Source organism: Microcebus murinus, chromosome 3 (genome assembly GCF_040939455.1).
Source record: "Microcebus murinus isolate Inina chromosome 3, M.murinus_Inina_mat1.0, whole genome shotgun sequence".
NCBI classification, from domain to species: Eukaryota; Metazoa; Chordata; class Mammalia; order Primates; family Cheirogaleidae; genus Microcebus; species Microcebus murinus.
Window position 1 is genome coordinate 41,164,292 of NC_134106.1, and position 26,127 is coordinate 41,190,418.

The window sequence follows — 26,127 nt, forward strand, 5'->3', positions numbered from 1 at the left end:
AAGGGATTCAATCTTCTTCCCAGAGGTTGCCACAGAGAAGGGGCACAACTGCCTGCATGAAAGGACATCCTTTCATGTCCTTTAACATAGCTCCTTTAATTCACTCTCTCCCCATTTCACAACAAAAATGGAGCTTGAAATTCTTCCTTTTCATAACTGGTGAATTCAGAACAATAAGTCTGTTTAGAGCCAACTGACAAATGTTCACAATGTAGAAAGTCATTCTCAAGGGTATGGGGCAACACAGTCATTTATTGAGTATTTTCTTAGTCACTATTTACAAAACGATCAAATACTAAGAGCCTAAAAGATTTCATTTCTTTATTTTATAGATGATGAAACAATGACATAAGAAGGTACAGATATTTATATGTACTTGTTCCAGTCCATGTAATGGAATAGTGACGTACTACACTGTTAAATAAAATTCAGTCCCCTTGTTATTAGATTATAACTAAAGTGGAAGCTAAGATACAGTTATCTAAAATTAACTCACCTCTGAATTATGCTAATCAGCATTACAAATCATTCTAACTGTACACTTGTTGCTGTTAACTGTAGAATTTCGTAATATGTGGTAGCGAAGAGAAAGATGTGGTTGTGTTCTCTGCTTCTGAGAAGCATTCTCCAGCAGGACTGTCAACTCTACCATGAGCTCAGTTGATTTTAAAAGCATGTGGACATGCCCTTAATCACTAACACAGAATACCTGCACTCCAGGCTCTTGTCAGAGTACATAACCTCAAACTGTTGTTCACCTTTCATCAAACCTCAGTTGAGAGGAATGACATGGGGGAAGAAGGGTTTAAAGTACATCAGACCATCCATTCCTATAGAAATTTTAAATTAGAATGTTAGAAACCTGAAGGTTTGGTCCACATTCTTTGCTAGATTCAGAATCTTCTGAATTAGGCAGCAAAAGTATGGCATCAGCTAACACTTAGAATCTCTAGAAAAATATTGTATAAAATTGCATTAATTTAAGGAAGATATTCGAGGGTATTATTTTGCAGCATTGTTCATTAGCCTCTTCAAGTAGATATCCTAAAGGTTTCTGTTTATTTCCCCATTGGTTCTTATTGTACATAAAGGATCTCTTTAAGTTAGGATGTTTTTTAAATGTTTTTTGTTTTGATTTGTTTAAGGCTTGATGAATATGACTTTTAAAAAATCACATTTTTAACATTAATGTTTGTTAAATCAAGATAACTTACTATAGCTCTTAAATGAGATTCTTTAAAAATTTCCTATGGCATTATATTACATGTATATTAAAAATATATATCACAGTATATTAAATAATTTACTGAAAATGAACAAATAGAAATTCTTGTAAAATGAGAAAATGAGTGCTTACAAAAATGGGCTAAAATATTTTAAAAGTCTCCATAGGCTCTTATATAAAATTTCCATTTTCATTGGAATTCTCTTTATTACCTGAATTATTCTACACAAAATGAAAATGCCTTACAATGACATGTATTTAAAAGTAAGGATAAGAAATGTGGTGGAAAATAATAATGAGTCCAGAAAAAAACATATACTAAAAGTCTATGTACTAGGAAAATTACACTACCCACTTTGACTCTGAATTTACTAACAATCAAAATGTACACAATATTCTAAGCACTTTATAAATACTAACTCTTGTATTCCTCATAACAGTCTCACAGGGATATCCATTACAACCCCACTTTACAGATTAGGACATTGAGGCACAGAGTTATTAAGCAGCTTGGGAAAGGGCATACAGCAAGAAAGAAAAGCTGTGATTCAGAACCAAGCAGTTTGGTTCCAAAGTCTGGGCTCTTAATCATTACACAAGGTTGAATTTAGGACTACTATGCCATCCTATAGCTGCAGTTAGCAAATTTGGTAAATCTAGCAATCCCTTGTTACCTATTTCATCTCTCCTTCTAGAATAGGAGCACCATGGGGCCTTGTACTGTGCTTTGAAGTTAGTAGACATGCATCAGTCAATGTGTGCTTAAAATAACTTTATAAGAAATAGAAAGCAACTGATATGTGGATGCAATGGGATATTAAAATAGATTATCTTTGTTGAAACTGAGATGTTGAGATAAGATAATAAGCTAGAAAACAGATTACTGTTTCCATTTTACAAAATGTACTATAGGATTACTTAAGCTAGATTTGCAAAGGAGAACATTAAGAACTGATTTTACGGCCCTAAATTAATTACTAACGTTCAGTTCATCAAAAAAGCAGGAAAAGCCAAGCGAAGATTGATAATTAGAAGAGAATTTTTGGAGAGAGTTGGGATGTGATGTGATTTGCACGTACCTCCAAGGTAGAAGGTTGCTTTTCCCTTATCTCAAGTGCATTGGAAAGTGACTTTAATGAAACATCTCAGAAAGTTTGATATGTGTCTTCTCGAACTTGGCTGCAGTGGTCAAGGTAGTAAGTAAACTGGGATTTGACTATACCTGAGAAATCTGGAACTGTGGCTGGCTGACACCCAATGGCAGAGCAAAGAGACATTGCTACACCAGAGGCCACTTGTGCATTAGAATTTGTTAGAACAAAGAACACATGAGCATTACCCATGGACCATGGTTTAGAGAGCCAGTATAGGATCATGCTGTATTCTGTTCAGTGGGGATACTGAAGGGACTGGGCTGAGCAGTGAAGAAAACTCAACAGAAAGAATTTGAACTTGCAGTGATGGATGCCAGGGGCTGAAGTGGGAATCCTAAATGAAGGAAGCACATTTATAACAGATTTACATTTTTATTGCACCCTAGGAAGCAGCACTTTCAACATAAGAAGTACATGAAAATTTTTGTTATTCTGGAGTTGCTTATTGTTTTAGGGTCTCTTCTATTATACATATGTTCCTTATCTAGGACAGAGCGAAAAAAACTTCTTAAAGTTTCCTATTCTTTCTCTTTGGAAGGCTACAAGAGTAGATTTTCATCAGAGTTCTAACTATCCAGGAGGTCCAAGTTCTATAAACAGAAGCATTGCAATGCTAATGGTAAAAAACACACCACACTCTGAAACAAGTCCCTTTCCCGTATCTTTAAATCTTCCTACAACATAAAATGTAAAATGTTTATTTTCTAGGTGTAGAAATCCCCAGATTTCATAGGGTTTAAGTTCTTGCAAAATAGTAAAATAAACAATTAAGAAATAATGAGAGTCATGGCCGGGCATGGTGGCTCATGCCTGTAATCCTAGCACTCTGGGAGGCGGGCAGATTGCCAGAGGTCAGGAGTTCAAAACCAGCCTGAGTGAGACCCCGTCTCTACTAAAAATAGAAAGAAATTAATTGGACAACTAAAAATATATATCCAAAAAAATTAGCCGGGCATGGTGGTGCATGCCTGTAGTCCCAGCTACTCAGGAGGCTGACGCAGAAGGATTGCTTGAGCCTAGGAGGAGTTTGAGGTTGCTGTGAGCTAGGCTAACGCCACAGCACTCACTCTAGCCTGGGCAACAAAGTGAGACTCTGTCAAAAAAAAAAAAAAAAAAAAAAAGCAAAGAAGGAAAAGAAAGAAAGAGAGTCAGTGATATTTGGAGAGCATCTGAATTTTAAATTATGCCCATCTCTTCTTGAATATGTTGATTTGTTGCCTCAACTTCGAACATCTTTGACATCTCATTGATCCAAACTCTAGAGTTAGCTAGCTAGACTAGAACTGAATCCCATAAAAGCACGTTCAAACAACAGGCCTTATCCTAATTCAGACATTATCTACTCCAACCCAATTTGCATCAAGGCCTTGAAAAACAATTTAAGTATCAATTATAGCCAAAGAGTCAGTTTTTCTCTGAAAACAAATAAATCTAAAATGTACATAAAGCATAAAATATTAATATCAAGCATATTTGTAGGACCAATATTTATAATTCCTCTCAGAAACTACAGATATTCTAAAAACAAAACTCTCCCCTGATGACAGGATAGCAAGTCATTTCAATTACATAAACAATAAAACTTGCTAAACTTTCTTTCCAATGGATTACAATTTAAAATAATTCATTTCAAATTCTTTTTCTCTGGGATTAAATGTGATTGTCTCTGCAAATTCTCATGAATATTGCATTAGCAAAACCAGCAGTCATTTCGCCGGACATATACTGATCTCACAGTATTGTATCTTTCTTGAAATGGATAACTGGCTCAAATCATAATTTCAAAAATCTATTATAAGAATATCAGTAACGAGGCATTTATAATTTAATGAAGTCTTTCCATGGATTCATTAAATAAATAGTGACAAAGGTAATTATTGATTTTTTCACAAAAGCTCATTTCTGAATAAGGATTATATTATCAAACCAAGTGAAAAAGAAACACAAAATACGACACTGGGAAGGGACTTGAAAGTTCTATCAAGTGGCAGCATAGTGTAATGCACCATCTAATTCTATCTGCAATAACATATTCATTAGAAAAATATATGTTTTAACCAAGATTAAATTTAATGGTGTACTCAATATCTTGGGCATACTTCAAGCAAGATGTTTGCATGTTACAGATGCAGATATATTTTAATCTATGTGCATATAAAATAGATAAAACAGAATGCGCATATATATGTGTGTGTGTATGTATGTATATATATATGTATATATATATATATATATATGTAAAGGTTTAGTCTATATATGGCACACAGATATGTTATATAAGATTTTAGTCCACTGCTTTTTTTCCTCCCATTCTGGGTTTGTTAAATAGACGTGTTTGGTTCAACTATGAAAAAAGATCAGTAAAAAACAACGTCTCCTTTTTTTTTTGCCATACTCCTAGAGAGTAACACCGAACAAGAGGAACAAGTATGCCACTCAGGAGGGCATGTAGATTAGAAGGGAGCCCTGTTTATGTTCTATAAGCTTCTGTCATGCGACACCATGCACTGGGATACTCCAGGGCCCCACTTTGGACAGAGTGCAACAATGTTTTCAAATGCTCTCCCAGCTTGAGCTCATTTCAGAATATGGAATGACTCCCATGGTCTAAATCTACACTGAGCATCAAAATCAAGTATTGGGTTGAATGTTATGTTTTACTCCTCTAGAGACTAATCCTCACCAGGGAGCAAAGGTTTTAAGGCATTAGGGGGACTCTGGGGCCTGCAGTCACTGTTGTTAAAGTAAGCAACACTGCAGAGAGTGTCAGAGAGCCACCTGCTCTCCAACTTCAAAACAAACACACTGATTCACTTAATTGTTCATTTAACCCAAATACATTTCCAAGTTAATGGCATAGAGATCCTACTGGCTGGTAGAAATTGTACTTACCAATCCAGATGGTCTATAATGTCAAGAAGTAGTTTTAGTCTAGTTGTTTTAACCTGCCATTGAGCTGTAACTGCCCCTCCCCAACCACAAGAACATCACCTTTTCAAAATCAAGAAGTTCTTGCTGTCCTGTCTCCTATTTATCCCACAGAATAGCATTTTTGTATTCATTCAAATAACAAAAATTAAATATGTAATATACATCAGCATTGTGCTATTACGGTAGGGACAATACAAACACATAGAGTGTGTTTTCTGCATTTGGGAAAGCTTTCAATCAAACTGGAAAGGTAAATCACGCATACAAAAGCACCCACAAGAGAGTTGGAGTGGCCAGTGGATCTCAGGAAGCCTCCAACTATGCCTCGGGAGTAAGCCAGCATTTGGACAGCTACAACACAGCCAGCAGGGACCAAAGAAAAACCCCAAGAGACACAGGAGATATGCTTGCTCTATCTTTTATCCTTCTTTCCAGGCCCTACGTGCCAGACTGCTCAATTCATGCCAGGCACTGAACTAGATGCAATGTATCTCATCTAAAACTCCTAGCATACCTGAAAGATAAGAGCCATTGTCTCTATCTCCTTGGAGAGTTTAAATAATCTGTCCCAAATCACATAGCTAATAAGTATGGGCACTGGGATCTGACCAAGTTGGTGAGATTTTCTAAAAAAGAATGACCTCAGCATGTCAGTGTTTCAAGAAAAGATTGTAAAAACCAAAATAGAGGACTGAGCAAAGAGGAAGGTTGCTGCAGAGTGCCTGTTTCTTTTTGGCTGGCTACAGTTTGTGGCACCACACAATAAGGAACCAACAGTGGGCAAGATCTAGGGTGATGCTACCTCAGAAATATCTAATTTAGGCATAATACATTTTAAAAAAAACTGTTTTCATTTTCTGGTCAAATCTTCATTAACACATTAACTGTCCTGTGAGTTGTATTTAACTCAGGCCAGTTTTGAGCCCTGGGTCTCAGGAAAGCCCTGCAGTTGGTTCATGAAAATCTTACTTGCTAATGTTCTCATTGTTACAATTAATATTGCCAATTTAACTCTAAAAATGTGGATTGCATTGCATATAACTCACACACAGAAAACATAAAAAGTAACAAATTAGAAAGGATCCTTTTGTTTTACTAAAGCACTGTGGCCCCAGGGAATTGTTTTTTTCTAGTGTGGCGGTCGGTCGATGTGTTAAGGATAGTATATCTTCTCTAATATGTCTCCATTCTACAGAATGCTATAGCTCCTGTGTTTCCATGAAACTATATGCTAGCAGTGATATTACCTTCCTGCAGGTTTATATCCATCTCTTGGTCCTAAGAACGTCTAATACAACTTTGTAAACCTATGGCAGTCCTTCTTCACACACTGCCTCAGGCATTAGTTTTTATGTGCCTATTTCAACTCCTCAAACATATTAAAAAACAGCCTGAGGGTAGGAAAAATGATGACTTATTCCTAACTGTAGCAGACTACCTTTACATTTGCAATTTTCCCAAACTCTTTCACATCCAATTTTCTTTTTTTTAATTGAAATATAATTCACATATCATAAAATTTGCCCTTTTAAAGTATATGGTTCAGTGATTTTTAGTGTATTCACAAGGTTGTGCAACCTTCATCACTATTTAATTACAGGACATTTGCATCATGCTGCAATTTTCTTTTGATGAGATAAAGCATATAAAGTTCTTAGCAGACTTAATGGCTACAACAGCACCGGTGAACTATTAGTATTATTACTCTATTATTATTGTTATTCTTACTTTTGAAAGGCAGTATTTAGCTTTATAGTAGGTTGATGGACGTTAATTAAAAATAATGCTTAAATTGTATAACCACTGCAGTTTTGCTATAAAACATAACATCTCATTAATCTCCATAACAGCTTATTAAGAGAGAGATATATTTTGTAAATGAGGAAGTCAAAGCTCAGAAAGGCTGACTTGACCAAAGTTAGGTCATTTGTGTCTGCCACCGGGAGCAAGAGAGAACATTCTAAAATCTAATTGTGCTCACATGTGCGATAAGCTGTTCTGCCATTGGCTATATTGAAGCAGACTATGCTGGATTTGATAAACTCTATGTCCCCTCCCATCTCAATAATATTACAGTTCTAGGAAAAGCCCAAATGTAAGGAAAAGTAGTTAACACAGAAAATGATTAGAAAATAAATTACTAGTTGAGTTCTTTGAAATACATCAAAGGGACCTAAATTTGAATTTGAATCTCTATTAGATTTTTCCCCCAAAATTTACAAAATAGATACTCTAAAATTTTATTGTGTTTTTAACTCAGATATTCTCTAATTTGGGAGGTGAAAGAGAATGTACAGTAACTTGTGAGGCCTTTTGTAAACTGTATATATTCCTCCCTCAAAAAAAGCATAACCTCTTTTCCCAGAGCAGGACAGAAGGGCTTGTCCTTATTGGCGAGAGCCCCTGCCTTGTTAGGTATGTAGGACTTCATGGTGGTAAGCAAGAAAAAGGATCAATGAATTGTCCTCTTGAAGACAGATAGATCCTAAGCTCTGATGTTAACATCAAAACCCTCAGTGCTTCTATTTCCTCATATTTGTCTCTCCTAGATGAAATTAAATCAAAAATTAAAACAATGTTGAGATGAAGCTAGCCCACTAAATAACTAGCCACTGTAACTCTCAATGGGGCAATAATCCTGAGGTTGGTATTTTGAGATGCTTTCTATTTTGTTTGTTTCACTAATTGAGCCAATAATAGATTATCCTTTGTACTGTATTTGAGAAGACATTCTTGAACCATTATGAAGTTCTCCAGTATAGCCATGGTTCAGCAATATCATCAGACTTTTTTATGGTACTTTCCCCTGTTCCAAATATCACACCTCTACATGATACCATGCTATTAATAGCTGTAGAATAAAATAAAGCTGTAGATTCCTTTTGTGAATCAGAGCCATCTCATGGAGATTATTAATTCTGTATTTTTATCCACTGAAACACCAATCATGATGAAGTAGAAATACTAGTCATTAAATGTGTGCTTATGTGTAAAGAGTGTGTTTTATTTAGCTTTTTTCCCCTGAATAATCAAGCAGCAGCAACAAGATGGAGCATGAAATAGGCATTGACTTGGTGGCCTACATAATGTTCTTAATTTTTCACAGGTAGCACTTCTGGTTTGGACACTTAGCCTAGTAGTTTCGTATCATAACAAACTTACTATGCTGCTACATGGAGATCTCAAATCCACAGTGGCTAAAGGAACACTTTGTCTACATACAGTGGGCTGTTCATATAGAAATTGTTTTTCTTTTTGGTTCACAATTTTTGGATTTGTAAAAGTTATTACTTTAAAATTTTTTTTAAGTAATTATTTGAGTATTAGTTTTGAGTATTAGTTTTGGCTGCCCAGTCACACTGTATATTCATTCTGGAAACTATGTGCAATACACATCGTGTTTCAGGTGCTGATTAAAACCACACCCTTCTTTTTCTGTTTCTCTATGACTCCTTGTCTTTGTGCCATTATGCTGTTTATTATTATCTTACTTCCACCGGGAACTGGACTGGGAAGAAACATTCTATCAATTCTGCTAGTTGTTGGCATTTCCATGTAAAAAGGTGTTTTTTCCTATTAAAAAGGTTTGGGATTATCTGTGATTTCATTTACTTTTTGTATCCCAAGACCATCATTTTCATGGAGAGCTGACTATATAATTATACCCTAACTCTAATGTTCCAAATTTCCATAGCATAGAGCACAAAATTTTTCAGACAAATAGACAAAACATTTTTGGATGGTAATTTTAGTGCTCTGCATGGTAAACATTACCTTAGTGTCTAGGCTGTAGGGAAAACAAAATTAGCCTTTGTATTTTTAAATACAATCTTTAAAAACCATGAACATATATCAAGAGATTACTGTAATTATTTTCAATGCCTTAGTTGATATAAGTTATCTACAGTAAATTGAAATGGAAAGATTAGTTTGGAAGGAATATCATTTTTAACTCTGTGAAACCTAACTTGCAACTGGAAAAATAATAGTGAGGTAATATTTTCAAGTGTATTGGATGAACTGAATTTTTAATAATGCTATCTTGGTTTTCATAAGCCTCAAGCAGAGCCCTGACTTGAAATGCATCACAAGAGAAAAGCTGACAGTGCTACCTTTTCCTCTTTTCTTTTTCTCTTCCTTATTGACTTCTGATTCAGGACTACCTGTCTGACATCCTTCGAAAAAAAAAGGTGTACATATGGGCATAGAAATGCATTCACCAATGACTGTTTTCTATAGAACCAGCAAAGCTTTATTATCTCTGAAGTGGTAATAATTCCCGCAGCCATCAAAAATAAATCTATGTTTATGCGTGTAATTTTGGCACAATAGCTTTCCGAAGGGAATATGGAATCTCTAAGGCTGAAGTGCCTAATGATTATGACCTTTCTTCATCTCCATAAAACAATAACACTACCACTAAAATAAAATAATATCAAGAAATATTTATCAAGTATCATTTAACTGCAGTGCATTTTTGCAGAACACTGTATAACTCTTCCCATGACTAAAATTTTTAAAAATATATGTCATTGGATGTGTTTATATACATTCATTTTCTTCAAGTCATATGGTTTTCTGGTACAAATGACACTAAAATTTTGGAACTATCATAACACATGGAGTTTAGTACTCACAAATATTTATTCAAAAGGCACAAATACACTTTTTACTATACTCCTGGAACTCTATTAATTTCTAGATAAAGTATGGTTAACAAAGCAGACGTGCTGCTTCCACTAGGAAGATTAAGCTTCACGTTATTTCTTTATAAATCAAAATTGATATTAACATATAAAGCATGCTAAGTGTCAAGAAGCAAAAAGTAAGGGAGTCATGAGAAAGTTTAGGCGATTAAGCAAAGCCTCTGTAAGGAGCTGAAGATGAGAAGAAATCAATAATGAGCATAAGAGTTTTCCAGGGAGAGGAAATATTAATAGTGTGTGCCTAGGCCCCAAGGAGGAAAAATATGTATATATAAAGACAGACACCTTTATGTGCAAATTCAGATACAGATATAAATATATGGACTATTTATAGAGATTAAGATATGGAAATTACATATGAACATATGCAGGTATTATTCAGAAAATTTGCCTAGGAGATAAAACTAGGTTATGGAATTATACATTAAAAAAGTAAAATATATCATTTGCATAAATAAAGCAATTGAAAAATAGATGGCTAAGCACATTGAAAATTTTTTCAATTGAAGGATAGAAAATTATTGATATGAATGTACAACCTAACAGAATGCATCTTGACATTCATCTAATTGTTTGTTCCTAAGTGTCATTCATCATTGTGCTTTATAAAATGAAATATAAAAAAGGCTTCCTGAATCAACAGGGACTCACCACATTTTCCAAAAGTCATTACTTCTACAATGTCAAAAAATGATTCATCATTGTATGCTTATGTATCAAAGCTATTGTAATATGTTTAGTTTCTTTGTGGGGTGGAATGTCTCGTTAGCTTATTTCTCTAGAGAGACCTTTTATCTCAAGATGTAGCAAGAGTTCTTCATAAAATTTCTGTCTTAAAAATACCATTTGAAATCACTTGACTAATTTTTCAAGTACCCTCCACAAATCAGTTGAAGAAAGTATTCACCTGTGACCCTTTCACCTCCCTGTTTATCCAAAAGAGTAGATGAACAGAGTTCAATGTCCATAGCCCAAAACGGAGTCTTCTCGGGAGTGACCAAGTCACTTCAAACAAGAGGATGGATTCTTCATCCAATTCTACTTCCAGAAAAATTTCAAATAAATGGAGTCCAATGAGAATTTGCAATTGCAATTTGGCCAACAATTTTGAAGCCAAACATATATAAAGTGCTCAAATTCATATAATTCATGGACATTCTGAACTTGAGATCAAGGTTCATTTTTCACTCTTGGAGGGTCCCTGAGGTCATCCCTTCTTACTGTTCACCTGGAAGAGCCATAGGATATTTTGAAGAAACTTGTGGGTGTTTAACACAATAAAGATAGCCTGAGGAATAAACACCTGGAGTGAAGTAAAGTTAGTAGCCATCTACCAAAAGAACAAATGCTCTCTTTTCCACTGCTCCACCACACTGGCCTTTCATGTCCATGAATGTCAGATGTTCTGACGAATCTCAGGACCTCTGCTGTTTTTTCTACCTATTTAGCCCTTTCCTTGATTTCTTCATCCCAAAATAACCTTTTTTTTTTTTTTGAGAAAAGAACTTTGAGACTTTAGAGTGGATCTCAATGAATCTGTTGAATGCCCTTTGATGAAGCAAAAACTTATTAGTGGTCACCCCACTGGAGTATAGAAGACACTTACTTAAAGGTCTGTGCTGACAATAGTTGAAAAGCAAGTACCATACAGGAAGGCCATGTCTTTTTTGATTAACAGAATTCATCAGTGGGCTCAGGTTATCTTTAATAAATCTTAAAGTATTAAATATCACAGAAAGATTAATATGCTGTGATCTTATATCCAATTTACACATATCCCCTGCCAAACATGTCTCATCTTTTAAAATGAACATGAACCAAACCTAATTGAGAAGGTAAAACTGCACTGAGAAATTAATCACAAATATCATTCTAAGGCCAAATGGAAACTATATCTAACGTATTCACTGTTTTGTAATGGCAGTGCCAAAGCTTCCCAAATGAGTGTGGATATTCAAAGGGCAGTATTTGACAGCACATGCATAATGATGACAGCTAAAGGAACACAGCTAAACATCCAAGCCAGGCCTATCTGGTTCCAAACTAAAATCTTCAAACCACATCATGTTACCTCCCCTCTATACAGCCTTCAAGATCCCTTGGAAGTAGAAAAGGCCATATGAGAGAACCCTGGGGCCTCTAAGCCCTTATCATTTTAGGAGGCTTGTGTATTGACAAACTTGCCAAGATAGGGTGGCTCTAGCCTAGAAACTCCTCGCTCATGGGCATTAAATTAGTCCAAGTGTTAAGAATTACTATTAATAGTAGGCTAAATCTTCACCTGCATTAGGGCCGGGACAGACTTTCTCATGCTTAAAGATCCCTGGGAACAGAAATGGAAGCAATACCCTTAAGGCATAATTAAAATTCTGAGTGCCACCAGATGTTCAAAGACCCTATAACGGGGAAGAACAGTCAGAGAAACGGGCAGTGTTTTTCTTTTATCCCATCTTGTCTACATCACTGTTTTTCTCCTTTTTTATAGTGTCTTTTTTTTATAGCTAACAGATTTCTTCAAATCATTTAATGCATCTCATGTTTCCAATCAAATCCAACAATAAATAATCATCAAAACAAAGTCAAAAATGGAGTTTTTTGCTTAGCAAAATCTGTGACTACAATAGGCAAGGAAATGAGAAATTCAATTGTACTTTCCCAAAGGTAAGAAACCTGACATTTAAAAAGAAATAGTAAGAACTTAGTAGCAGTTCAAGTCTCCCAAATGTCATGATTAATAATCAAATAAATGTAGATCTGAATTTTTTTTTTATTTCGGCATATTGTGGGGGTACAGATTTTAAGGTTTCAATAAATGCCCATTTCCCCCCCTCCCCCCAAAAGTCTGAGTCTCCATCATGACCATCCCCAGATGGTGCACATCTCACTCATTATGTATGTATATACCCGCCCTCCTCCCCTCTCCCACCTGCCCAATACCCTATTACTGTAGTACCTATGTGTCCGCTTAGGTGCTACTCAGAACCCATACTACTAAGTGAAGTATCCCAAGAATGGAGAAACAAGCACCAGATATATTCTCCAACAAACTGGTAGATCTGAATTTTGTAACCACTTTGGTTGTATCAAAAAAGCCATTGCATAGTACTGTCACATGAAGCTTTTAAATGGTTTAAACTAATTATATAAACCATTAATTCTGACTTACTTCAAAATAATAATTTAATACATAGAATTGCTGGTATTTGAAATATGAATTGATCCATTAGAAGTATTTTTCTATTATATTAATAATTTTCAACTTTCTTAGTCAATTTCAGATTATGATTAACATTTCTGTTATTTCTTTTTTTCTCCCATTTAATCCCTCTCTTAACAATATAATGACCACTTCTTAGACCCTTTTAATACTCTCCTTGCATGAATATATTTCAAGTTTCCTATTTATAAGTTGAAATTCTTTAGATTGTTTAATTTGCAACTTAGTTGTTTGAAATTAACCTCTTAATCATTATCATCCTCTCTTTCTCCCTAAAATTGTAAGTATGGGCCTAGCATTTAATGATAACCATTTTCAATGTGAGCTGATTTTATCCAAGATGTTGCCCAAGGATGACACTTCTGAATGAATGCTTCATGCAAGGAATCATACAGATAATACCAATGTTGCCCAGAAAAATTAGTAAAAAAATAACCAAAATTCTTTCTGCTTAAACAAAGAGCTTGTTTTGATGTGAACAGAAAGAGAAAATGATATTTAATATTAGCTATGGTTGTATTCTAATATCTAATAAGTAATAACCTAGGATTAACTCACAAGATTTAACAATTATACTTAATGACAGGTGAGTAAGAGATGTAGGAAGTATTTAAGTTTAGACCAAGATGCAACAAAAGTGAACCCAGCACAATCGGTTTGATAAAATGAAGCTTTTGATAAGCTTTGCTAATCAAAATTAAATTATTCCATATTTCTTTGAAGTAATTATAATACAATTTTCTGCTTTAATTAACTATCAGCTGTTTCAAACTTTGCTATCACAATTTATTTTATCCAAAAAAATGCTATAAGAAGAAATTATCAAAAGATTTTCAAGACAGATTTATAAACTTAATCTTTAAATTTATCTTATGCATTTACATGCTTTCTTAGCATATAATTTTATTTTTGTTTTTAATGGATTGTTGACTCATCATTTAGCTTAAACATCACAATGTCCAATCTAACCTACAAGAGCTAAGTTATTTTAATGCATTTTTGAATAAATGACTATACAGACTTTAGCACAGACCACTGCACTAGTTATAGAAGATACACAGTGCATATAATATCTGATTATCAATATAGCATTAAGGCAAAAGTAACTCTCAAGTTCTCCAAATAAATGCACAAGAAAGAGAAACTTGATAACTACCTAAAATGATCTTTCAACCTCAGAAGTTTCACTCAAAAGGTGAGCCTTGCTGCCTTCCACATAAAGAGTAGCTGAGCTTTTCACAAGTATTGCTGAATTTATCCATTCCTGAACCACATCTTAATTTTAGTCCAACTTATCCCTTGGCAAAACTTGTATTATTTTTGACATTCTTTAAAAAAAAAAAAAAAAGGTGTTTTTTGTTTTTGTTTTTTCTCTTGCTAGCCAAAGCTTTTCTAGGACATTCAGTGGTATCATGTTGTCTCTTAGACCATCCAGCTGGAAATTGCATAAGGTAAATTTTTCATTTATTATTGTACTGATGATCTCTTTAATCTTTAAAGAGACTATTAGAAGGTTTTTAAAATTACTACTATTATTCAATTTCTTACTATCCTTAGGATTACTTTATCACAAATATTATCACATGCTACTTTCTAGAATATAATTTTTATTACTCAAGTATAATAAAAATGTGATGCAAACTATCAATTTCTTCAGAAAAAAAGACCTACCTATGTACACAGCTAAACTCATACATTGTTACAGTGCTGAAACTGATAAAATAGGCAGTTAATAGAACTATTAATAGTATTGAAATAACTGCAGAAATCACTAGTGCAAAAGGCTCTTGGCATAGATTGTTTATGTCCCAGTCATTGATACTGTTTATAATAATATGAAATTCTAACTGCCAATAACCACTTCTTACATTCCCAATTTAATCTTTTTTAGTATAGCTCTGAACACAGTATCTGGCCTATAATGATCACAAAATAAGTATTTACTCAACATTGATTGCATATTTACATCAACTCTGCCAGACAGGTTCTATTATTACCTTTATTTGATAGATAAGGAAACTGAGGCATGAAAATGTCACTTGCCCAAAGTTAGTCTGCTAAACTAATCATCTGAAGAATCCAGATTTGAATCCAGATCTATCTCCCAAATATGTTCTCTTAACAACTACTATTTTATATTGCTTTTGAGAAGAAGAAATCCAAGAAATAGGTAATTCCCAATGATAAAATCTGTTTAAGAACATAGAAAATTAGAACCCCTCACTAACTTCATAAAATTAAAATGATTAAAATTACAATCCCTCCAATTTCATAAAATTAGAACTTTCTTATACAAAAGCTAGTGAAAAGTAGCACACACAAAAAAGTCCATAGACCAATTTATATTACAATCATAGTTAGAAAAACCTTAGTTGACATATTCCCTACTCCCTGTATTCAATAATACATAAATGAATAATATGCTATGATAGAGATGGCTACTGCATGTAGTTTCATTTACTGTGAGTCAATCCTTATGTCATACTTTATATAATAAGCAATTTTAGCTCTGCAACTCTGAAATAATTAAGATAATTTTACAAATGAATAAATGTGGCACAAATGTACATAGTCACTAAGTGTGAACCTAGGAATCAAACCTGGCCCTTTTTTACTTTAAATGTCATATATGACCAGATAAAGCACATTTCAAAAATTGTGAGATGTTTCAGAATTAGTAAATGTACTCATTGGGACAAATAAAACCAAAATACATTGTTAAGATGGATTCTGTAAATTCAATAAGCAGTTTTGATTGTAAAACAATCACCTAGTAAAGCAGAAAAACATTCCTTAACATGATAAAACTGACTCCATCTTAAATCAACTGCCAACACCATACTTAACACTAAAACCATTCCATAAAAGAAATAAATTTTTACATCATCACCATGTTTTAGCTTTGTTTTAAACACATCACTCAATGAAATATGACAGGACATGAAAACAGTAGTTTAAATTACTGGAAAAAATGAAGAAAGCAATAACACACTACTACCTACTAAACTGCAACCACACTGTTATATGCAAGAAAAAAAATTAAATAAAACAAAAGTGATAGTCTTTGGAAAACCATTCTAACAATGAAACCATCAAACATAAAGGCATACTTCTCATAAGGAGTTGCAAATACATTCAATAAAATACTTTAGAATAAAAAGTAAAATGTAAGTTTAATGAAAGTATATGAATATTTTTTGGCAAATGTTTCTAAATGTGGACTTTGGATGATGGGAACATTGAGGGCCTATTATGTTATTTTCTCTATTTGTGCTAGAAAATTTCTGTAATACAAAGAATCAACACTGGTAGCCTGAGAACCAAGAGAACTGCAGTTTTTGTCCCTAACTATATTTGTAATCTTGAACAAATTACATAACTCCTCTCATTTCAATTTCCTCATTTAGTGTGTCTTTTTCTAGATCATCCTTTTCAGTTCTGTAATTCTATTCTATTTTCAGTTGCTTAATTTTCATATACTTTAATATATTTTAATTCATAATGGCTCAATTGGTGATAATCACTAGTAAGTAATACATTAAAAATTTAGCCCCAAACCAACAAAAATGGCATTGTTATAACTTCATCATAGCATACTCTCTCTGCCTTCTTTGAAATTTAAAAATGTTTCTTTACTTAGGTTGTGGGATTCTCCTAGGTTTATTGAACTATTGAATTCTGCCTTGCTTTAAGAGCTCTTTCAAAAAATAAGAAAAGAAAAAGAAATAATCAACTCTGGCCTCTTCTGGGATGCTGAGATGCCTTGACAGCAATTACTGCAGCAGAGACTGGTGAGGACCCTACATTCACAGCTGATGTTTTCTATCAAAATTGCAGCTACATTCACTTTGGTTGAGGCCAGGGGACTATATTTAGATAGTATAAATGTATCTAGGGAGCAATCTTTCACGTTTATTTGTAGAGTGGGTTTATTTTTATTTATTGATGTCACACAAAATGATGTTTCCTGGGTTTCTGTATATAACCTATCAGAAAATAAAGATAGTTTAGAACACAAAGTAAGAATATATTCTGTATGATTATATTGACAGTGGTTTCGATTTATATGCAATTATACTTGCATGATGTTGATGCAGTGAACACAAGGCACCTATGTTTACTATGTAAAGGGAACCTTTGTTAAGCATACTGGAGATGGCATGGGGATATGGGAGTCTCTTATCCTTCCTGTCAAGCTAAGGCCAATGTTTAATGCAAGAAGCAAGATGGACACAAGAAAAGCAATAATTATCACCAAGAGAACATCAGATATCCCTTCTCACTTAGAAATAAAGAACTTTGAAACAGCAAATCCCTAGTTTACATAACCTTCAAAATAAAAAACAGGCCGGGCGCAGTGGCTCACGCCTGTAATCCTAGCACTCTGGGAGGCCGAGGCGGGCAGATTGCTTGAGGTCAGGAGTTCGAAAGCAGCCTGAGCAAGAGCGAGACCCTGTCTCCACTATAAATAGAAAGAAATTAATTGGCCAACTAATATATATAGAAAAAAATTGTAGTCCCAGCTACTCGGGAGGCTGAGGCAGGAGGATCACTTGAGCCCAGGAGTTTGAGGTTGCTGTGAGCTAGGCTGATGCCACAGCACTCACTCTAGCCTGGGAAACAAAGTGAGACTCTGTCTCTAAATAAATAAATAAATAAAAAACAATTCAAGTCTAATTCGTTTCCCAACTTTACAGATAGGGGGTGTGTGTGCACATATTAATAAATTTTAGGCAATGAAAAATTGCACATAAATGGAGGGGCTGATTTGAGTTCCTCTTTTTGTCTTGTTTCTCCATTACTGGATAATAGTGGTTACCAAATATAATTTAATAGCATAGCTGAGTAAATATTTCCCCCCTAGGTTTTAATTTAGACTATACAATGTATATTGTACTCTTTCACATTACTAGTCATAAAAATTTTCTATTGTTCCCTCATTGGTAGTTTGAGAGAATGCCCATAAACTGAATTTCCTTTTAAAAAATCAGCACTAAAAGATAAAAATGTCAACATCTTTTGCCTTTCATTTCCTTTCCCTCAGACTTATGAATTGACTCCCATTAGGTATGATGCTTTATTTTCATTTTACTTGCTCAGATTATTTAAAACTTTAAATTGCAAATGATTTTATCTTGGAGACCATAAACAAAGGAAATTTTAGGATTTCTCTTGGTCCGTTATTTTAGATTGCCCCATGATGCACCAGGGACAACATGAAAAAACAAGAAAGAATTTGCCAATGACTCTTAAAATACTCAATAATAAAATAATAAAAATCTTAGAATTGGGAAATGATCTTAGGCCCAAACTCTCAGCAGATGCAGAAAGCTGTAACTAATAGGTCACTTAAGTTCAACTTGAAGCCTGCCAGTGATCTTACTACTTCTCAAAGTAGCCTATTCTTATTCAAAACCCTTTCCAATTTAAAGTTACCTCTCTTTCATGGGTCTGCACCATGGATAGTAATAATCTGTACATGTTTCACATAGTATAACCCTATGCCTATTTAAAAACAATTATTTGGGTCACTTTTTTTCTGTCTTATCCTCAGCTACTAAGATCTTCTGCTGGAAAATCATCTTTCATTCTTTGTCAATCTTTAAGTTTTTCTAACCATTCACTTTTCATATATCAAGTTTATTGATAAATTTAGAATCTAACAGATTCTAAATTTATTGTATTGCAACAATACACTAACTTAAATGTAACATGTAAGATAGATACTAAATAGTGTACTACCTTCCTTAATTAAGAAAATATTCTTCCATCAACATTATCTATGCTTTTGAATAGCTGCACTCACTAGTTGCTGATCTGAGCTTTTAGTAAACTAGTATATGCAGGCCTTTGCATACTGTTCCTTAGCTATTTATTCTTGTGGATTTGAAAATGCAATTATAGGAATTTAACCACCCCTCCATATCTTCCATCTGTGTTGACTTTGCTCAAATCTTCTTCTTCATCCAAAATGCTCTCCTCTCTGCTATATGAAACACTAACTTTATCTTGGCCTCAAACTTATTTGGATCCATGTTACCTTCACTAGTCTACCAGACCAGTCTGCTTGATGAAGACATCTAAATATGAGACGAACAACCCAAATTTCTTTCTTCACCTGTCATACCATCTCACCTAAGAAGAACTCTTCCTTGTTTAGCCTTCTCCAGTAAACAAAAGTAAACCTGTGTTACAAATGGCTCTTCTTCTTCTGGCTTTACTCTCGATGAGTCTGCATTTACCGGCTCACTGAAATGTACGTGTGCGCATGTGTGTGTCTAAATATTTTTGTTTTGCAGGCATCCTTTGAAATAATGCTTCAGGTATTTTGAGTTTTGAGCTCTTTTGTGGAGACAGAATTCTATGAGGCAGCAGGGGCTTGGTCACTGTTTTGATACGCAGTGTAAGACTCAGAGTCAAATGTGCTTCAGCGTGTGTCTCGGTCCCATGTGAAGTAAGCCATTGCTTTCTCTACTAAAATTGGGCATGAAAATCATACCTGCCTCAGAAGTCTAGTAAGGATTACATAAGAGATTTTTTAAATGTTTAAAATAATATCTAGATCAAATTAAGTACTCAACAAATATAATCTATTAATATATTTATGTCTTTATACCTTTTCTAGATATAAAATTATCATCAAAAGAAATAGCAATTTGGGGGGGGGGAGGTTTGGAACACAAGGCATCTGATGCCTATGCCATTTCTTTTGCCAGTATCGGGGATGCTGCTTCCCCTCTCATTGCTCATATTTTCAAATATTCAAGTCCTATCTTTCTTCTGATGTTAAGTCCAAGTGCTACCTCTTCTACAATGTCTTCCCTGAGATTTCTTTCTGAAGCCCTCATTCCCCTTGGACATAACTCTTGCTAGGTGGGGATCCGGAGGCTGAGGGATTTTTTAAACCCATGGCTGAAACCTCATTATCTGGCATGAAGCCAGGACCACAGTAGGTGCTTTACAAATCTGTTAGATGATTCAATGACTCCCCCCGCCCAAGCCATAATTAATTTCTTCCTCCTCTAATTTTGTACATTCTATTACACATAACTATTTGCTAGGCACCACAATCATTTACTAATAAGCCTCGTATGCCCTTCAGGACTATATAGCTTTTTGTATACATCTATGTCAAATTGACCTTTGGCTACATCACAATGCCTCAGCACACCATAAACACTCAAAAATATTTTTCAATTAATAGTATCTGCTTTTTGCTATTGCTCCAGTATTTTTGTTGTCCTTGAAAGTTTCAAAATCTATACCAGAAAATAATTAACCATAACTTTCCTCTGTCTGAGATATCTGTTCTATAATCCAATGACAACAACTCTATCTAAACAGCTGATCTACCTATAACTCCCTCAACTCTGAAAAACCTATGGAAAGTTATGTCCAATTCTAGAGAAATCTTTTGGCTATCTTTTTGTGACTTTCTTTGTCTTTGACACTTATATATAATTCAGTAAGTATGTTAAAGAGTGAGACAGAAGGAGAATCATATTAATATAATTTGTATGAAGTCTTGCCTCATACTACTAGTTTTGGACCTTCCCATGGAACTCCTACATTTCAGATATTATATGGAAATGAAGTCTGTTAGACATTAATCATTCAATTGGTCAATTAGTCATTACTGAGTATATCTATGCCTGCAGGAGACAATGTGGGGTGCTATGGAAGATACACAACAAACTCAGGATCTGTTCCCTGTTTTGAAGGGAAGGTCCACATACAAGTACATACACATCAATGCGAGGCAATCTAGAAACTGAACCCCAAAATTGCAGAAGAAAAGTACACACTGACTAGGAGAAAAATACTTGCAAAAGATATATGTGATGAAGTATGTGATCCAATAATACAGAAAAACAAAAACAAAAAAACTTCTTAAACCTCAACCATAAAAAAACAACCAGATTAAAAAAATGGGCAAAATACATGACCTTACCAAGGAAGATATACAGATGGCACATATACTTGTGAAAGATGCCCAACATCATATATCATTAGCGAACTGCAAATTGAAAGGCTATTTTACTATAAACGTATTAGAATTCTAGACTAAAATCTGGAACACTGACAACACCAAATGCTGGTGAGAACATGGAGCAACAGGAACTCTCATTCATTGCCAGTGGGAATGCCAAATGTTACAGCCACTTCGGAAGACATTTTGGCAGTTTCTTGCAAAACTAAATATACTCTTATTATATGATCCAGCAATTAAGTTCCTTGGTATTTACCCAAAAGCACTGAAAACTTATGTCCACACCAAGCCTGTAAACGGATGTTTATAGCAACTTTATTCATAATTGCCAAAACTTGTAAGCAACCAAGATGTCTTTCAGTAGCTGAATGAATGCAAACTATGGTACATCCAGACAATGGAATTTAATTCAGTACTAAAAAAAAGAAATAGGGTATCAAGCCATGAAAAGACATATGGGGGGGGGAACCTTAAATGAATATTACAAAGTGCAAGAAACCAATCTGAGAAAGCTACACACTGTATGATTTCAAGTATGTAACATTCTGGAAAAGGCAAAACCATGGAGGCAGTAAAAAGATCAGTGGTTGCCAGGAGCTGGTGGGGTGGGAGGGATAAACAACCAAAACACAGAGCATTTTTAGGTCAGTGAAACTACTTTATGTGATATTATAATAGTGAATACAAGTGAATACATGTGTTAAAACCACAGAATGAACAACAAGGGTGAACCCTAATGTAAACTATGGTCTTTGAGAGATAATGATGTGTCATCATAGGTTCTGGTATGAGATGTTAATAGTGGGAGAGACTGTATGTGTGTGGGTCAGGAGACATATGGAAAATTTCTGTACCTTCCAATCAATTTTGTTGTGAACCTAAAACTACTCTAAAAAATAAACTCTCTTATAAAGTATATATATTGTGTGTATATATATACACACATATACATTTATCAAAGTTGATTAAAAGTCTTTTTTAAAAAAAGTACAATAGGATCACAGAAGGAACAAATTTCTGAGGATGCTCAGGGTTCACCCAAGATTGGATAATACCAACAAGAATTAATGGTCCTTGAACACTGACTCTGAACCTGGAATAAGCAGCTGGAATAAGAACCTGGAATAAGAACCTGGTCTAAGCAGCTGATAGGCACTTTCTCATTTAATCCCCACAACAAACTATTAAAGCAAGTACCATTATTATCTTCATTTTATATTTGGCTGGAGACTTCTAATGGTGAATATCAAGGTCACAGAACGAGTGTGTAGTGTGAATCCAGGGCCTGTCTGACTGTACAGCCTGGGGTTAACCAACACCAAATACTACCCGTTTTGATTAAACAAAACAAAAACAAAAAACTAAAATGCAGGTGAACAAAAGCAACAGCAAGAGAAATCCAGGCAAGAGAAATAAGATTCACTTCTGGAAACTTTGCAATCTATGACAATTTTATATTCATTTATTTTTATTTAACATTTCTTAAAAATTGGTAGTATATCTCTAATATGAACAGAAGTGATAGTCTTTCTGTTACATAAGAATTACATACATATGTATATTTATATTCAATTTATAAGTAGTCTGTCTTATTAAAATAACTTATAAAGGAGAAATGATTTTCATAATAAATTTTCATAGGGTCAATCTTGGGGCTAAGCAATTATATTTGCTATCGTTTTAATAGTAGTAGTTAGATTTTGTGCCTAATTGATTTCTGAACCTTTCTAAATGTGCCTGAAGACATAGCTTGACATTCTCCTAAGTCTCAATCTCTCTCTTTTTTAAATAGTAACTAATAATATTTCATATAAGGCAAACACATTGCAGGCTGAAGGAATAATTGCTTGTATCTCTTGCTGGGGTACTGTAAAAAGCTATGCAATTTTTGTTGATCTTCCACTAGCTTGTCTACAGCAATTGAAGTTTATCAGAAAGATTTATGACACAGCATTGCAGGCTCTAATAAATAACTTAGGGAAGCTGGGAAAACTCACTAAAATTGAAGTTATTATCTGAACCTCCTAGGGGTAATTAGAGATAGAACCTCAAGTGTTAAGTCAGCAGTAAGAAACACAACAAATTATCAATTAAAGCCTGCATCTAGGTTTGGGGAATGAAGAGTGGGGGAAAGAAAAGATTTGCAATGAAAAGAAATCATACATTCAGACATGAGAGCCAGAGAGTAGTCCTCAAAAGCATTTCATGAACTATCTGGGGATGTTACTGAGAGGGTCAGATCTCTACCAGAAAAGGATACCCTGAGGGATTCTCAAAGTTACTAAAAGTATGCTGCATATCTAAAAGAGGAACACTTGAACATCTACAGATGAGGGGCTTCAGTTAAGTAAGGAAAACCTCTGCTTCTTCCCCATGTCTCCTCTTCTGAGGAAAGGGCAAAATCCTCTTCCCTCAACACAACTTTTTGACTCTGGCATTTCGAGATATTTTCAGGCAAATCAAGTTAACAGCTTTTAAAAGTCTGCAGTATGAATGAGGCAGCCACTGCTCAAATATAGGACTGTAGCTAATGCCATTCATAGAGTTGTTTTTTCTTAAATATTTCTGATTTCATGCTGCTTTTTTCCTGAGATGCATCCATCTGAAGATGAAGATGACTTAAAAATCCCTGCTCCTATCTGCATATAATGGAAAGAGGTAATGTGATATAGAAAGGAGCTAATTTTTTTCATGGGTTTCTTAACTGAGTCACAAAAATAACAGAACATTGCCTCTGTGTACATGTGCACATATGTTTAATGTATGTGTATATGAAAAGCCTTGGGAATAAAGTGAGAAGTAGACATTTTCAGAATGTTTGGTGATTATTTTTATCAGAATCTGTTTAGATAAGAAAATAAGAACTGAAAGTGGACATACACTAAAACATTTTCAGCCCATATCTTGCTGCTTTCATGTTGAAAATTGAGGACCATAAAACAATAAATACCCGTTAGATTTATGGAGTTCCTTTCAGTCAGCAAAATCCCCAAAGTATTGTGCACAATAACAGCAACTTTTGAATTACAAAATTATTAGGGTTTCCCATGAAAATTCTTGAACCAAGAGATAAGGAGAATGGGTAATAAAAAGAGCTGAAAGGGATTTTCCACACCCTGCTTCTCAATCCATAATTTAAATACAGGCATAAACTGAATAAGCAATACAGGCATCTGTGTGCAGCATACATTTGAGCCTGAAAGGTAGAAGGCAGTGTGGAAAATATGTTTTTAATATAGCATATGATTCAGAATAGACAAACACCAAAGATGATTTATAAGACCAAATATTAAATGATTACACCTTCTTCCAAAAATCATTTCTTGCTATGTGACTCCAAAAGAAAAAAAAAAAAAAAAAAAAAAAGAACAATCTGCTTTAGGTAGTATTTTAAGCAATAGACTAGTGTGTATGTCTTCACACAGTCACCAGAAGAGTTTCAATGAGTACTTCTCACCGATTCAGTGAGCCAAATCATAAAGCCTCAGGCTGTCAGGAAAAAGAAAAAATTCAACTGTAAATTTTGACAAGAATGTGACAAAAATATATAAGATACATTCACCAGTATTTCTATTGTGAAAAATACTAGAATTTGCCCATGGCCTCTATTGCTGATAAATTTAATATAATTACTTTTTTATGGTATTGTCTAGACTCTACAGTATTGGCAGAATTTTTGTTACAAGTCTACGCTGGAAATAAAGACCAAGGTGTTCTTCCTTCTACTGTTGATCTTCCAAGAGAATATGATAGTGGTTTAACAAATGAATGTGAAGATAAAGGTGTTCATGAGAAAATGCAGAAGCAAAGTCTTGGTGTTATGCTTAACAGAATATGTCTTTCAGTGAAAATACAGAAAAGCAGGATGGTGGGCAAGGCCTTCTCAAACTTTAATGTGCTTGTGAGTCACCTGGGAATCTTGTTAAAATACAGATTCTGATTCAGTAGATCTGCGGTGGGCCTAAGTTTCTGCGTTTCTCATAAGCTTCTAGGTGATGTATGAATGTCATGAATAGTATCAGTCTTAAGAAATCTTTACATACTTTAAATGTAAATTATATGAGGCTTCCCATATTCCTACTCCTAAAATCACAGTCTGGGCATGATGATTTTTTTTTTTTTTAAGGAAAAACTTGGAAAACAATTTTGACTATGATATTCTAATTGGTGTGTTCTTCAGCTGTAGAAAAATCAAAAGAAGAGAGTATTTCTTCTAAATAAAGTATTCCTTTCTCTAGCTTTTTTACAAGAAGCTCAACAAAAAAAGAGTGTGGCTATGTTTCCTTTTGCTTTCTTTAAATCAAGACTAGGATCTATAACTATTTTTAGAAACCATAGTAGTGAACTGCTAAGCAAGCTACTAGTCTCAAGAAAGCTGAGGGGTTCCTATGGAATCAGTGGCTGAGACAGACCTTCAGAATTTGTTTCCATTTACTATAGAATGGACAGAGATGTAATCTAGGACAGACATCAATCTTAGCCTTCTTCTAATGTAAGTCTAGAATACACTTTAATTGACCAACAGGAAGGATCTCTTTTGCACATGAGTCAGAATTTAAAGCCAGGTTCATTTTTGTTTGGGTAAAAACTGCATTTCAAAAGGCACAATACCTGTATGTTAGCTAGCCCTTTTTGTTGTTATTGATCTTACAGACTTTCCGATAAGATAAGCTTTACGTTTGTTTACATTTGCTAGGAGGTTTAGAACATGCGTCCGGTTCTCTGTGAGCTTTATGCTGATCACCTGATCCAACTTAGAATCTCTCCACATATTAATTTGAAAATTAACATATGAGAACTCAATCCTAAAATAGCCATGCATCATTTTACGTCGTGTTTATGGTTTGTCAGAATGTCTAAACATTATGTGTTTTTATTTTTGGAAGGCTAAGGTGTGCTGAAAG

At 34.4% G+C, this 26,127-nt stretch overlaps 1 protein-coding gene across 36 annotated transcripts in view; it reads right to left on the reverse strand.

Annotated features, from left to right (window-relative positions):
• Nucleotides 1-26,127, reverse strand: part of NRXN1 (neurexin 1) — a 1,076,423-nt gene that overhangs the window by 182,279 nt on the left and 868,017 nt on the right. The window lies entirely within an intron of this gene.